Raw genomic sequence first — 12,925 nt, forward strand, 5'->3', positions numbered from 1 at the left:
TCGTGTACGTGTATCGCGATGTTCTGGTAGTCTTGTGCTTAAATGCATTAAACGGTGTTAAGAAAGCAAACGCAAGAGCGACACAGCAGTCAGTGCCACTTTCGCCGTGGGTATCTGGAAAATGGTGCCACCCTTAGGATTCGATCAAAATGATTATGCCTTGCAAAAGCGCGAGCAACCATTCTTAAACTGAATATGTGCCGCATAAAGCAGCCCGTTAAAACTTCGTTACAGATTTATTTGGTAATAAGTCAGTTACGGAATTTGATTTCTCGCGCAGATATCAGCCTCTTAAATTATTCCCCTTGAAGGATTGGAACTGCGTAACAATGCCGCAGGCAACCTTAAAAATTTTACATACTGTATAGTGTGAAGTATAAACCTACCATAACGCCCTCAAACCCCTGCAGTTCTTAAGTGAGTCCATTAGGTTTTCGCACTTTTGACATGCGTACCCAAAATAGACTTGCCTATAACGAGGCCAGCTTTTCATTTGCGCTCCTGCATTCTGTACATGCCATTGTGTGAATGCTGTATTATGCTTCAGCTCGGATGTGTCATAAAAGCAAGAGCGTTGTGGGGTACATCACATGTTAAGTGAATGTGATGAAACGCTGATATATGTGGGAAGCTTCATCTGAGTGGAAAGCGCCGACCAGGTATTATGGCATTATTCATTACAAATATTAGCAATTATTGTTGTTTCTGAAGGCGTAAATTGAAAGTGTCGCAATAAGTGATGGGCGAAGATTTCACCCCTTGTGTTCCGCATGCACGATCAAAGCTGCTGCAGCACGGGAGGAACGGGGGGGGGGGGGGGGGGGGGGGCGTCATTTCAGCTTCACTATGATAAGCTGCATATGGGTGATCATATCATGAGAAGCGAACAAACAATAACATCAAGGAAAACATAGGGGAAGTTGCTTGTACTCACTAACCGAGTTAAATAATAGATTATTGGAAACAAATGTGGCTGAAAAACAACGTACCGAAGGTGGGGAACCATCCCACGTCTTCGCATTATGCGCGCCATGCTCTACCAGGTGAGCTACCGCCGCGCCATTTGCCCATCTACATCCTCGGGTATTAATGTTTTACTACTAGAACTAATGCTGTGAGTGTTAGCCAGCGCCACCACTCGCCAGCCTTGGCGGCGTATGTGGCACACCCTTTCTGCCAGAGGCGTCACGAGCACGTGATCTTTTTGGGTGAAGACAACGCATGCTACCTTAAGGCATCAATGTTGCCGGATTCGAGACCCTTGTTATGTAACAAACGAGAATTATTAATTAGGAAGTATCATTTCTTTATTTGAATAAACGAGTACAAGCAATTTTTCTTACTTTTTCCATAGTGTGATTGTTTGGTGGCTTCTTATGATCTAATTATTCAAAATCGGTCACTTCGGTTAACCGCCTTTCCTCTCGTTTATTACATAACGAAAGTCTCGAATCTCCAAGCCAACATTGAAGGCAACATTGATGCCTTCGGGTAGCATGTGTGGGTTTATTGACTAGTTGCCTTCACCCAAAAAGTTCACGTACTCGTGACTCTTGCGACAGAAAGGATGTGTCACATCCGCCTCCAAGGTTTGCGAGTTCTGACGCTGGCTAACACTCCCAGGATTAGTTCTATTAGTAAAACATAACTAGCCAGGAAAGTAGATGGGGTAATGGCGCCGCGGTAGCTCAACTGGTATAGAGCATGGCGCGCTTAAAGCGAACACGTCGGATCGTTACCCACCTTCGGTAAGTTGTTTTTTCATCCACATTAATTTCCAATAATCTATTATTTCTTTAATTCGATTGGTGAGTGCAATTTATTTCCCCTATGTTTTTCTTGGTGTCATTGTTTGTTGACTTCTTATGATATCATTATTAAAAAATCGGGTCCCTAGGTTAACCTCCTTTCTTGTCATTTATATGGGTAATGGGTGGTTCATTTATGATGCCAATCAGGACAAGATTCTCGAGCTGAAAATATAGCACAGCGGTATGAGACTGCCGTCTGGGAAGACCTCAATTTGATAATACTTAATTGCCGCAGTATAATAAAAGTTTACGCATTTGCTGTCTCGGTTTCTTCTTTTAAGCCTCCAGTTGTAATCGGTACTGAATCTTGGCTATATGGATCCTTTCGTAATGCCGATGTTTCTCCCTGAGATTACTACGCCTTGCACGCTGCTTAGCTCCAGCCCGGACGGGAAACTCCGAGCCGTGGGGAGAGCCGAAGAGGACGTCGTCGCGTATCGCCTGGCCGCCATCCTGACGACCCCATGAATTAGTTCCCCACTCTGACGCATAAAGTGGCCTCTCTTTCTTCCGCGCTGTTCAGAACACCGGCGGGTGTCTTGTCTTGTCTTGTGTCCCAGACAGTGGCGCGTACCCACTATGGGGGATTGGCCAAGAAGCAGGCGGTTTTCCGTAAGGTTAGAAGTATAGAGAAACTAGATTTGAATAGTCGAGCGTGGGACGATAGAACTGTAATTTAGACTTGCAATGAAAGTATTGGTAAGAATTTTGCTAAAATAATTTAACGTAAAGGAATTAAGTAATAGAGACTATGGATAATTGTAGAAAATCATCAAGGTACTCTTTTTGTCTCTCTAATAAAATTGTAAACAGCAAGAAAAGCATCCCTGTGGCTGGTTCCCAGTGAAGTTGCCCCAAAAGAAAGAATGTTTGTCGAGGTTAGTGATAGGCCAAGTTTGGTAAATGAGTATTCTAATATTCTTCTTTGTCTTAGAAAGCGGCGGCATGAGAGAAAATAATGTTCGATAGTTTCAGGTGCACTGCAATAAGAACATAGAGGGGACATCGCGAGACCAGACCTGTGTAAGTAAAAATTTAGAGGAGGTATACGGCATCTCAATTTTGTAAAAGATACTTCCAATTGCCTTGAAGGACACCAATTAATATTCCATGGGAAGCCAAGATGGTGGAATTCAGAACACGGTGTTAGCATGGATATTGCAGAATTTTGAGATATAGCGAAATTTCTGTACCTTGCCGCGGTGACATAAGCTGATGTCGGCAAAACAGGTATGATAGGGCCGTTAAGGGATGCTCGTGCGAGTGAATCTGCCATTTCATTCAAGTGCAACCCACGATGTCCCGGTACCCAAAGCAAACATACTTTTCGTAAGTACGGAGGTATCATGGAACGAAATGTTCTTTGAATTGCTGAATTTAATGATGCAGTTAGTGCGGTGCATACAGATAGCGAGTCGGTCATGATAACAGCTAATCGGTCTTTTTGGGGGAGTTTTCGTAATGCTAATCTTCAGCCTTGTCCGTTTTTGACGTCTTTCGAATCGTGCGAGTCCGCGTGCCGTAAATTTAAAATTAACACGATGCTAGAAAGCTAATTAAAGACGACATTGCCATCGTTTTTCGTACAGGAGAAGTCAGAAGCCACGGGTGCATGAAATTATGAGGACACTTGATTAGCAGATTTACACAAAGCTAAGGTTACTTTTAAAAAAACAAGGCTTTTTCGATTCACATGGCTTAACATTTCAGACAACACGAAGGAGCGGTGAAAATGTTTGAAGAATAGTGGCCGGCAGCAGGAATCTATTCCGAGGTTGCAGTCAGACAGTACTACGTACAGTAGCAGTGAACTATAAGAAGGCAAAATGCGAAAACACCCGTGTACTTAGATTTAGGTGCACGTTAAAGAATCCCAGGTGGTCGAAATTTCCGGAGTCCTCCACTGCGGTGTGCCTCATGATCAGAAAGTGGTTTTGGCACGTAAAAGCCCATAATTCATTACAAGAAGGCAGGCTGCTTTATTCGTTATTTTCCGTCTGTGTTCACACACCCCTACTATGGCTCAGTACTGCATTACACGGAATTAAGGCTGGAGCATACATCTGAAGTTCACTTTAACTATAACAGTGTCGTAACATGACTTAGAGGGCTAAAATGCGGGCCTAATTCCAGCCACAGTTAATTTCCCCGTTGCTTTCCTTGGCTTTAATGTCATTTGGCTTGATATCGTCATATTATATATATATATATATATATATATATATATATATATTGTAAGCACTATTAACGTACTTCGTCGTTTTCATTTGTACATAGCCATCATCATCTTCACTGTTCTTCGACTTCTTCGCGCGTGAGCTGGGGGCGTTGCCTTTGGTGGAATAAACAGCGCTGGACAACTTGATCGGTCTCGGTATTATAAAGTGGTGGAGGTACGTCAAGATCCCGACGTCCTCTCGCGTTCCCGTCCTCCCTGGAGCTCCGTTCCGGTCGCCGCCTGCACCCAACTACCCCTACAACAATGGACACTTCCGACCCCGGCCCTTCCGGCGCCTCAAACCCTACCACACAGACGACCCCACCTGCGGCGCCCTCTTGGACTGTGACGAGCCCTCAGCGCGATCCCCCTGTCTTTGCGGGACTCCGCGGTGATGACGTAGACGATTGGATCGACCACTACGACCGCGTGAGTTCTTGTAACAAGTGGAACGACACCCAGAAATTGAGGCACGTCGCCTTCTACTTGACCGGTGTTGCAAAGACGTGGTATTTCAACCACGAAACCGACATCGCGGATTGGACCACGTTTACCTCGAAGCTGCGGCAAATCTTCGCTTCCTCGTCTGGCCGTGCAGAAGTCGCCAAACAGAAGCTGGGAACGCGCCGCCAACTTCCCCAAGAGTCTTACACCTCATACATAGAGGATGTCTTGGCTCTGTGCCGCCGTGCGAATCCTAGCATGACGGAAGCCGAACGCGTTCGCCACATCTTAAAAGGCATTGGGCCTGTCGCGTTCAACGCCTTAATCGTGCAAAATCCGGCTTCTGTCCAAGACATCACTTCAACGTGTCAACGCCTCGACGAGCTGCAGTCTATTCGTCTTCCACATGACAGCAGCGATCCTCAGGTTGCTCATTCTCCAGATCTACGTGCTCTTATCCGCACCATCATCCGCGAGGAGCTTCAACTACAAGACCTAAAGCGTCCCCCTGCTGCCTGCGCACCAACCCCCACCTTCGACTTGCGCGAGGTCGTAAAGCAGGAGTTGACAGCGATGACTACACCCACGACGCATCTTGCTCCGGTAGCGCGCTCCACCCCTACCTACGCGGATGTTGTTTCGCTACCCACCCCTACCGTGACTTCCGTGCCTACTGGCGTTTCCTATGACCATTTGGCTTCGATGGGAACCAGAGCACTTGCTGCGCCATCGTACCCTCAGTGGCGTCCACCTCGTCCGGTTTGTTTTTACTGTGGCATACGCGGCCATATATCTCGCTTCTGCCGCCGGCGCCAGCAGGATGAAAGGCGCGGCTATGCTGAGCACGAAAGAGACCGCACTCGCCGATCAGACGACTACTATCCCGGACCGCACTCATTCCCTCAACAGCGTTCTCCGTCTCCACCAGCTGCTCCCAATCTGCCTCATAGTTCCCGTTCGGCCAGACGTCGTTCTCCATCCCCTTACCGGCGCTCTACATCGCCACTTCGTCCCACTTCCCATTTTGTCGACCAGCACTCGGAAAACTAACTGTTGCAGTTTTTGGAGGGGAAACTGCTTCTTATCGGTCTTCAAAAATTCCTCCTGTTCGCCCGGCCAACATGCTTTCTGTGACTGTCGAAGGTGTTCCCGCATCAGCTCTCATCGATACCGGTGCCGCCGTTTCTGTTCTTCGGAGTGATCTGTGTTCCCGGCTCCGTAAAGTAAAAACGCCTTATCTTGGACCTATTTTGCGTGGCGCTAATAATGCATTCATTCACCCTGACGAACAGTGTACTGCTCGTGTTCTCATCGACGGCATACGCCACCACATCGAGTTTATCATCCTTCCAACGTGTATCCATGAACTTATACTTGGTTGGGACTTCCTACATTCTGCTTCAGCCGTCATTTCATGTAGAGAAGAAGTTGTCCACATCACAGATACAGAGCTTGAACCTGTTGCGGACTCTTCACTTTCATGCGTCAACTTGGTCCTCGCTTCAGACTACGTCCTGCGTCCTGGTCACGAAGACGTTGTAGCCGTAACGTCCAGTCAGATCGCCGACGGAGACGCCCTAGTCGCCCCTTCTTCCCGCTGTACTTCTCGCGGAATTCTCATTGCCACCTGTCTCGTCCGGTTTTCACGCGGCCGCGCCCTTCTGTCCGCTTGCAACACGACCCCAGATCCTGTGATGCTGCCCAAAGGGATGACTGTGGCAACCCTCGCCGACACTCAACCAATCTCTCTAGTCACGCTTTGCCCTTCTTCATCACCAGCACCAACCTCAGGTTTGGATGATTCTTTCCCTCCTCCAGCCGTTCTTGGTTCTGACCTAACAGCCGCGCAGTCCGAAGCCTTAATGGTGGTCTTGGCAAAACACAAAGCCTGTTTCGATAGCTGTTCCTCTGTGTTGAGCCAAACTCCTGCGGCTACACACCGTATCGAAACCGAAGGTTCCGCTATAATACGACGACGCCCCTATCGTGTATCGCCGTCCGAACGAAAGGTCATTGAACAACAGGTCACTGACATGCTTGCGCGGAAGATAATACGACCTTCATCTAGCCCATGGGCGTCTCCCGTGGTCCTGGTAAAGAAGAAAGATGGCTCAGTTCGCTTTTGCGTGGATTATCGAGCGCTCAATAAGATCACACGCAAGGACGTATATCCAATACCTCGAATTGACGACGCTTTGGACACACTACAAGGGGCGGAGTATTTCTCCAGCATTGATCTTCGATCAGGATATTGGCAAATTCCGATGAACGAGACTGACAAAGAAAAGACCGCATTCGCTACACCGCTACACAACCAAAACAATAAAAGTATTGGGTCACGTCGTCTCAAAAGATGGCATCCAGCCTGACCCCGACAAGATTAGTGCCGTTCTTCAGTTTCCTCGCCCCCAGCAACAGAAAGATCTACGTAGTTTCCTCGGCTTGGCGTCATATTTTCGTAGGTTTATACGCTACTTCGCAGCAATAGCAGCTCCTCTACACAAGCTACTGGTTACCGGTGCCTCTTTCACGTGGACTAGCGACTGCGAGTCGGCTTTTCAAGCTCTTAAGCGGCATCTTACTTCCGGACCAGTGCTTCGCCACTTCGATAATCGTGCCCCCACCATACTCCATACTGACGCAAGCGCACAAGGTATTGGCGCAGTACTTCTGCAACGTAATACAGCATCTAAAGAGCAAGTCATAGCATATGCCAGCCGAACACTTTCTCCAGCTGAGCGGAACTACACCATTACAGAGCAAGAGTGCCTGGCTATCGTTTGGTCGATTCAGAAATTTCGCCCATACCTTTACGGCCGCCACTTCACCATCGTCACCGACCATCATGCTCTGTGTTGGCTGTCATCAATGAAAAACATGTCAGGACGCTTAGGACGCTGGATACTCCGCTTGCAGGAATATGACTTCACTATAACGTACAAGTCTGGAAAACACCATCATGATGCAGACGCATTGTCTCGCTGCCCACTCTCACTCTCTCCAGGTAACGCGCCGTCGTCTTCCCAACCACGTCGTTCCGATGCTACGCCTGCCTCTCACCAACTCTCGATAACATCCCTGGACCAAGTTACGCTTTCATCACGCTCTGATTTCGTCTCGCTTCAGCGGGCCGACTCCTACTGTCGAGCTCTCATGGATCGCCTTAGTGGGTTCGCCGAACCGCCCAACAGCCGCTTGCGACGCCAACTTCGACAATTCCGCCTTCAAGGTGGCGTGCTACACCGCTACATTTACCACCCAACAGGTCACCGGTGGGTCCCAGTTCTACCTCGCTGCCTTCGTTTGCGGGTATTAGAGGCACTTCACGACGATGTATCGGCTGGCCACTTAGGCTTCCACAAGACTTACGACCGCATAAAGACCCGCTGCTTCTGGCCTGGCCTATCCTCAACGGTGGCCAAATACATTGCCTCTTGTGCGTCATGTCAGCACCGCAAACGCTCGACATCCCCTCCTGCCGGTTTACTACAACCTCTCCCTTGCCCGGACGCACCTTTTGAATTTGTTGGCATTGATTTATATGGTCCCTTGCCGTTGACACCCTCCGGTCACCGTTGGATTGTCACTTCGGTCGACCATTTAACAAGATATGCCGAGACTGCCCCTCTGCGATCCGGCACCGCTTCTGAGGTCGCCGACTTTTTCTTGCGCGCCATCGTCTTGCGCCATGGGGCTCCTCGCGTTCTTCTCAGTGACCGTGGCAAGGCGTTCATTTCACAAGTCCTCGAGGAAGTTCTTCGAGCCACTAATACCGTCCACAAATCTACGTCCACTTATCATCCGCAAACCAATGGCCTTACTGAGCGCTTCCACCGTACGCTGTCTGACATGATTTCCATGTACATCCGTCCTGACCACACTGACTGGGATAAAATTCTTCCTTTTGTGACATTCGCATATAACACTGCTATTCAACGAACTACCGGCTACAGCCCTTTCTTCCTTGTGTATGGACGATCTCCTTCCACCATATTCGACAGAGAACTATTTTTCGCACCTTCTTCGCCTAACGCGTCGCTTCCGGAAGATTTCGCTGCCCGAGTTGCACATTGCCGTCAAATCGCCCGGCAAAGCACAGAAGCTACCCAAGCTGAGCGCAAGCGTTACTACGACAACAAACGCCGTGACCTACGTTTTCACCCTGGAGACCAAGTCCTGCTTTGGACTCCAGTCCGCACCCCAGGCCTCTGTGAGAAGTTCCTTCCACGCTACATTGGCCCATACACCGTTGTGCAGCAAACATCTGCAGTGAACTATCTCGTTCGCCCAGTACACTCCGTCACTGACCGGCGCCGCCGGAATGCTGAAATTGTTCACGTCTCGCGGATGAAGCCCTTCACTCCCCGTTTAGATAATCTCTAATCTGCGGCCAGGCTGGCCGCTTCCATGACGGGGGGAAGTTAGTGTAAGCACTATTAACGTACTTCGTCGTTTTCATTTGTACATAGCCATCATCATCTTCACTGTTCTTCGACTTCTTCGCGCGTGAGCTGGGGGCGTTGCCTTTGGTGGAATAAACAGCGCTGGACAACTTGATCGGTCTCGGTATTATAATATATATATATATATATATATATATATATATATATATATATTACTTCAATTCATTCAAGTGTGCAAATTAGGTTGTTTGCGGAAGACTGTGTGCTTTTTAGAGCAATCGCTTCAACAGATGATCAAATTGATTTAAACACTGCTGTTGCTGGCATCATTGATTGGTGCAAATTGCGGCGAATGCGGCTTATACCGTCGAAAAGACGGTCTTTCTTCGCTTCACTCCTCAGAAAGCTCCACTAACCTTTAGTAATACGGTAGGTTCGTTGCCTTTGCAGGAAGAAACAAAATGTAAGTATTTCGGTGTCACAATTACTAACAATTTATCATAGAATTTACACATTGGTAATATGGGTTCTTCGGCCTTGCGTAAATTATATCTTTTGTGACACAAACCAAAAAATTCTCCACCTAACGTATAAATGTTCGCTTATTATTCATTAATTAGACCGAAACTTGAATATGCATGTGTTGTTTGGGACCCGTTTACTATACAAAATATTAAATGTATCTAAAGGATACACTCTAAAAACAAAGAGAGTTCCGGGCACTCTCTTTGAGGGAGTAGCTGCTTGTCCCATATTTCATTCTCGTTTCGAGAGTAGATCGACCCTCTTTTAGAGAGAGTAGGTCAACTCCTCCTGACAGAGTTTTGTTACTCTACCGCAAGGGATTGCTAGTACTCTTCCGCAGAGTGATAATACTCTTCCCACAGGGAGTGCTAGTACTCTTCCGCAGAGTGCTAATACTCTCCCCGCAGGGGTAAAAGCCCTCCGCCAGACCGAATACTTCTACTCCCCTAAACAGAGTGCTTGTACTACTTCAGAACAGAGTCCTAGTACTCTTTTCAATACCCTCTTGGCCAAGTCCTGGCCACGCATGCAGGCAGGAAATCAGATCAAATTAGGGCCGCTGATATACTTTTCCCTAGGCGGCTCCTCAGAGACACTGGGCCCAATTCGAAGCGGCCTTCAGAATAGGCGTGAGCAAAGTTATGCAGGATTTTAAAGTCGCTTTTTTCCTGGCTATTTGCTGCCTACCATGAGGCGTGACTGATCTGAAGCAGCCTATGCGTATGCGTCCCGAACGCAACTGCGGAGAAAAAAAAAGCGAATTAACAATTTATCCGCAATTATCTTCCCAAATTTCCATTCAGGAGTCGCATATTCTAATTAGAATACAATTGTCAAGGGAATCACAGACTTATGAAGAATCACAATGCTCTATACATCATGTAGATTCGAACCCGCGTACACTCGCACTTATACAATTCAAAGCACACATCCTAACCATTACACGACATCACCGCCACGCCCAGTCGCGTTCATTTAGAGGTTATATATATACCATATGTATTTGAGGAATCGGCGGCTGCGGTGGGTGGGGTTTCTCTGCAGTGTGCTGTGCTGTTGTGTACTGCAATACGTTTGCGTTTGCATTATTTCCATTCCGTGCTACGACTAACGAAGGAAGACAACGTAGACGACAGCGTGAGAACTATTCACGGCTTGTCGTCACCGCAGGAAAATAACAAATGTGCCGTTCAGCTCGCGATCGAGTGCTTCTCCAGTCCATGTTCTCCGAAAATACGCGGATACAAAGTATTGCGCCAACCATCCACGTATGTGAATTTAATTCGCGCGTATACTGCTGAGCATTTCTGTTTATTCTTTCTGCCAGTTCCATTCGTATGTGGTCAACTGCGACGCCAGTACCAGGCATTTCGACGTGCCTCGCGCTGCCGTGCAGGCGTTCTTTTCAAGTGCATTAGTTTAGAGTTTGGTTCAGTCCGCTGTGAGCTGTTGTCCTGCATTAGCAGCGGATCGTTAGCGTTTTGAAGCGCATGCATTCCAGCATTTTGAGACTGCTTATGCCGATAGCCGCGTCAAATGCATTGGCACGCATGTTTAGATGACTAATGTGTCCACTTGTTACGCGTGCACTGCTCGTATCCTGTGGCAGTGCTCGTTTTAAAAGCTTCGAAGACCATCTACACTCATGCGTGTGTTCCATACATATACGCACAGGATGGACTTGCCGGCTAGTTGGTTGAGCATTTTAAAAGAAGAAACAGCGCAACACAAGGACGACGCAAAAACATGGACCACACCACGAAGCGCTGGTGTGGTTGATGCTTTTTTTCGTCCTTGTGTTTGCGCTGTTTCTTGTTCCACGACACACGCACACCACAGGTACGCGAAAGTTTAGGAGCATAAGTGGTTAACTCTGTTTTCCCCGTTTCCTCTCAGTGTCAATGGCACAGTGCGTTGCCCGGAATTGTGCACGCTTACCCCCATATGCAGAAATGTATCATAACTTGAAGCCCATGCTTGAGTTGATATAAACGACGCATGTCTTGAACGCACCAAAGGAAAGGCAGTGAGCGTCTTGCGGGACGTTCGCACCAGGCGTCGTTATATCAAGTTAAGCATGAGCTTTGTATTAAGATACATTTCTAAATACGGGGGTTAGTCATCTGCTTCTCACAGAAAATGTCGAAGAAACGCCCACCAAAACCAGGCACAGTCGTAAACTTAACTACGCAATACGAAGCTCCATAGAAAAAAAGAAGAGCGGTATTAAAAGCTTTCAGTATTTTTCTTTACTCCAAAATGGTTGCGCTCTCGTGGCTTCAATATACAGAGATAGTGCAGCGTTAGCTAAAAAGCATGAATTTCCGAACTCCATGCCAAAATAAGCTTGTAAAATTATTTAGGTGCTAGAATCCAGGGTTTGTAGCGATCCTTGAAAATCCTTTATTTCTAAAATGCCATTTTCAAGGCATTGAAAACCCTTGAATTTTTAGAAGTACTGGAAAGTCCTTAAACTTGTACACTTGGCTAGACTTAGCAGACATTGCCAAGCGCTTTTTTTCCCTTCTGTGACACTCTCTCGCATGTCACAAAAAATTGTCTCTGGAGGTAATAGAAAGAAAGCGACATCCTTAAAGTTGAAATTACAAAGGAGCTGCAGATACCAGTTTTATGCACATAGAACCGGAGACAAATGTACTTGGAGGAGCAGAAGCAGGAAGCTCAACAGTTGAGGCATTCGAAGAGAAGCCGTGAAGAGTAAATCGAGAGCTACAGACACAATAAAGAAAAATTAGAAATGACAATTGCTTATTTGATGGTGAAAAGCTGAGGCAACAGATGACATCACATACACTGTCAAACCAAACAGTATTCAAAAACTGCAAATGTTGCAGGTCCAAGTAGTTAATTGTGCTATTGCAGAAAAACTGTGAGCGCTTTCTTGAAATGCTTCCTTGTGTGCGTTTAGTGGTGGCCGGTGAAAGGCAAATTAGTAGTCTTTCAAATGTTTGAAATCAGTGAAATGCGTTGTTTTCTTTTGTTTGCAATAAAGTCAACGATGTTGTTGAACAAGTTATTGCCTGTCCAAACTACTACACACATCGCACGAGGTCCTTGAAGTTACTGTGTCGGGGCCTTGAAAGTCCTTAAAAACCATTGAATTTCTTTCTTCAATATTGCTACGAACCCAGTAGAACAACTGTCATGGAGTAAAAACCTTGGCTGAACAGGGGCTTATACGAAGAGCAGAGGAAGACTAGAAATGCAGTAGTAGGCATGGAGGGCCCTGAAAAAAATGTGCCACATCTGCTCGTCTGCCTTATGTTTCTGCACCGACTGTCGCATTTTCAATAGAAGTGCACTTTCTGTTCTACTCCAATAAACGCAACATTACCAACTCCAGTGTGGGGCAGTCCTTCAGCCAGTGCAGAACTCTTTCTGTACATTCCAGTCAGCTCTGTCATTTTTCCAGCATTGTAGTACAAGATTTGTTAAACTGGTTTAGCAGAATGTGAGCAGTATGCTCTTAAATTAGCGGTTTATTTGTATGCACAAGTTCAGGT

Source organism: Dermacentor andersoni, chromosome 1 (genome assembly GCF_023375885.2).
Source record: "Dermacentor andersoni chromosome 1, qqDerAnde1_hic_scaffold, whole genome shotgun sequence".
Lineage (NCBI taxonomy): Eukaryota > Metazoa > Arthropoda > Arachnida > Ixodida > Ixodidae > Dermacentor > Dermacentor andersoni.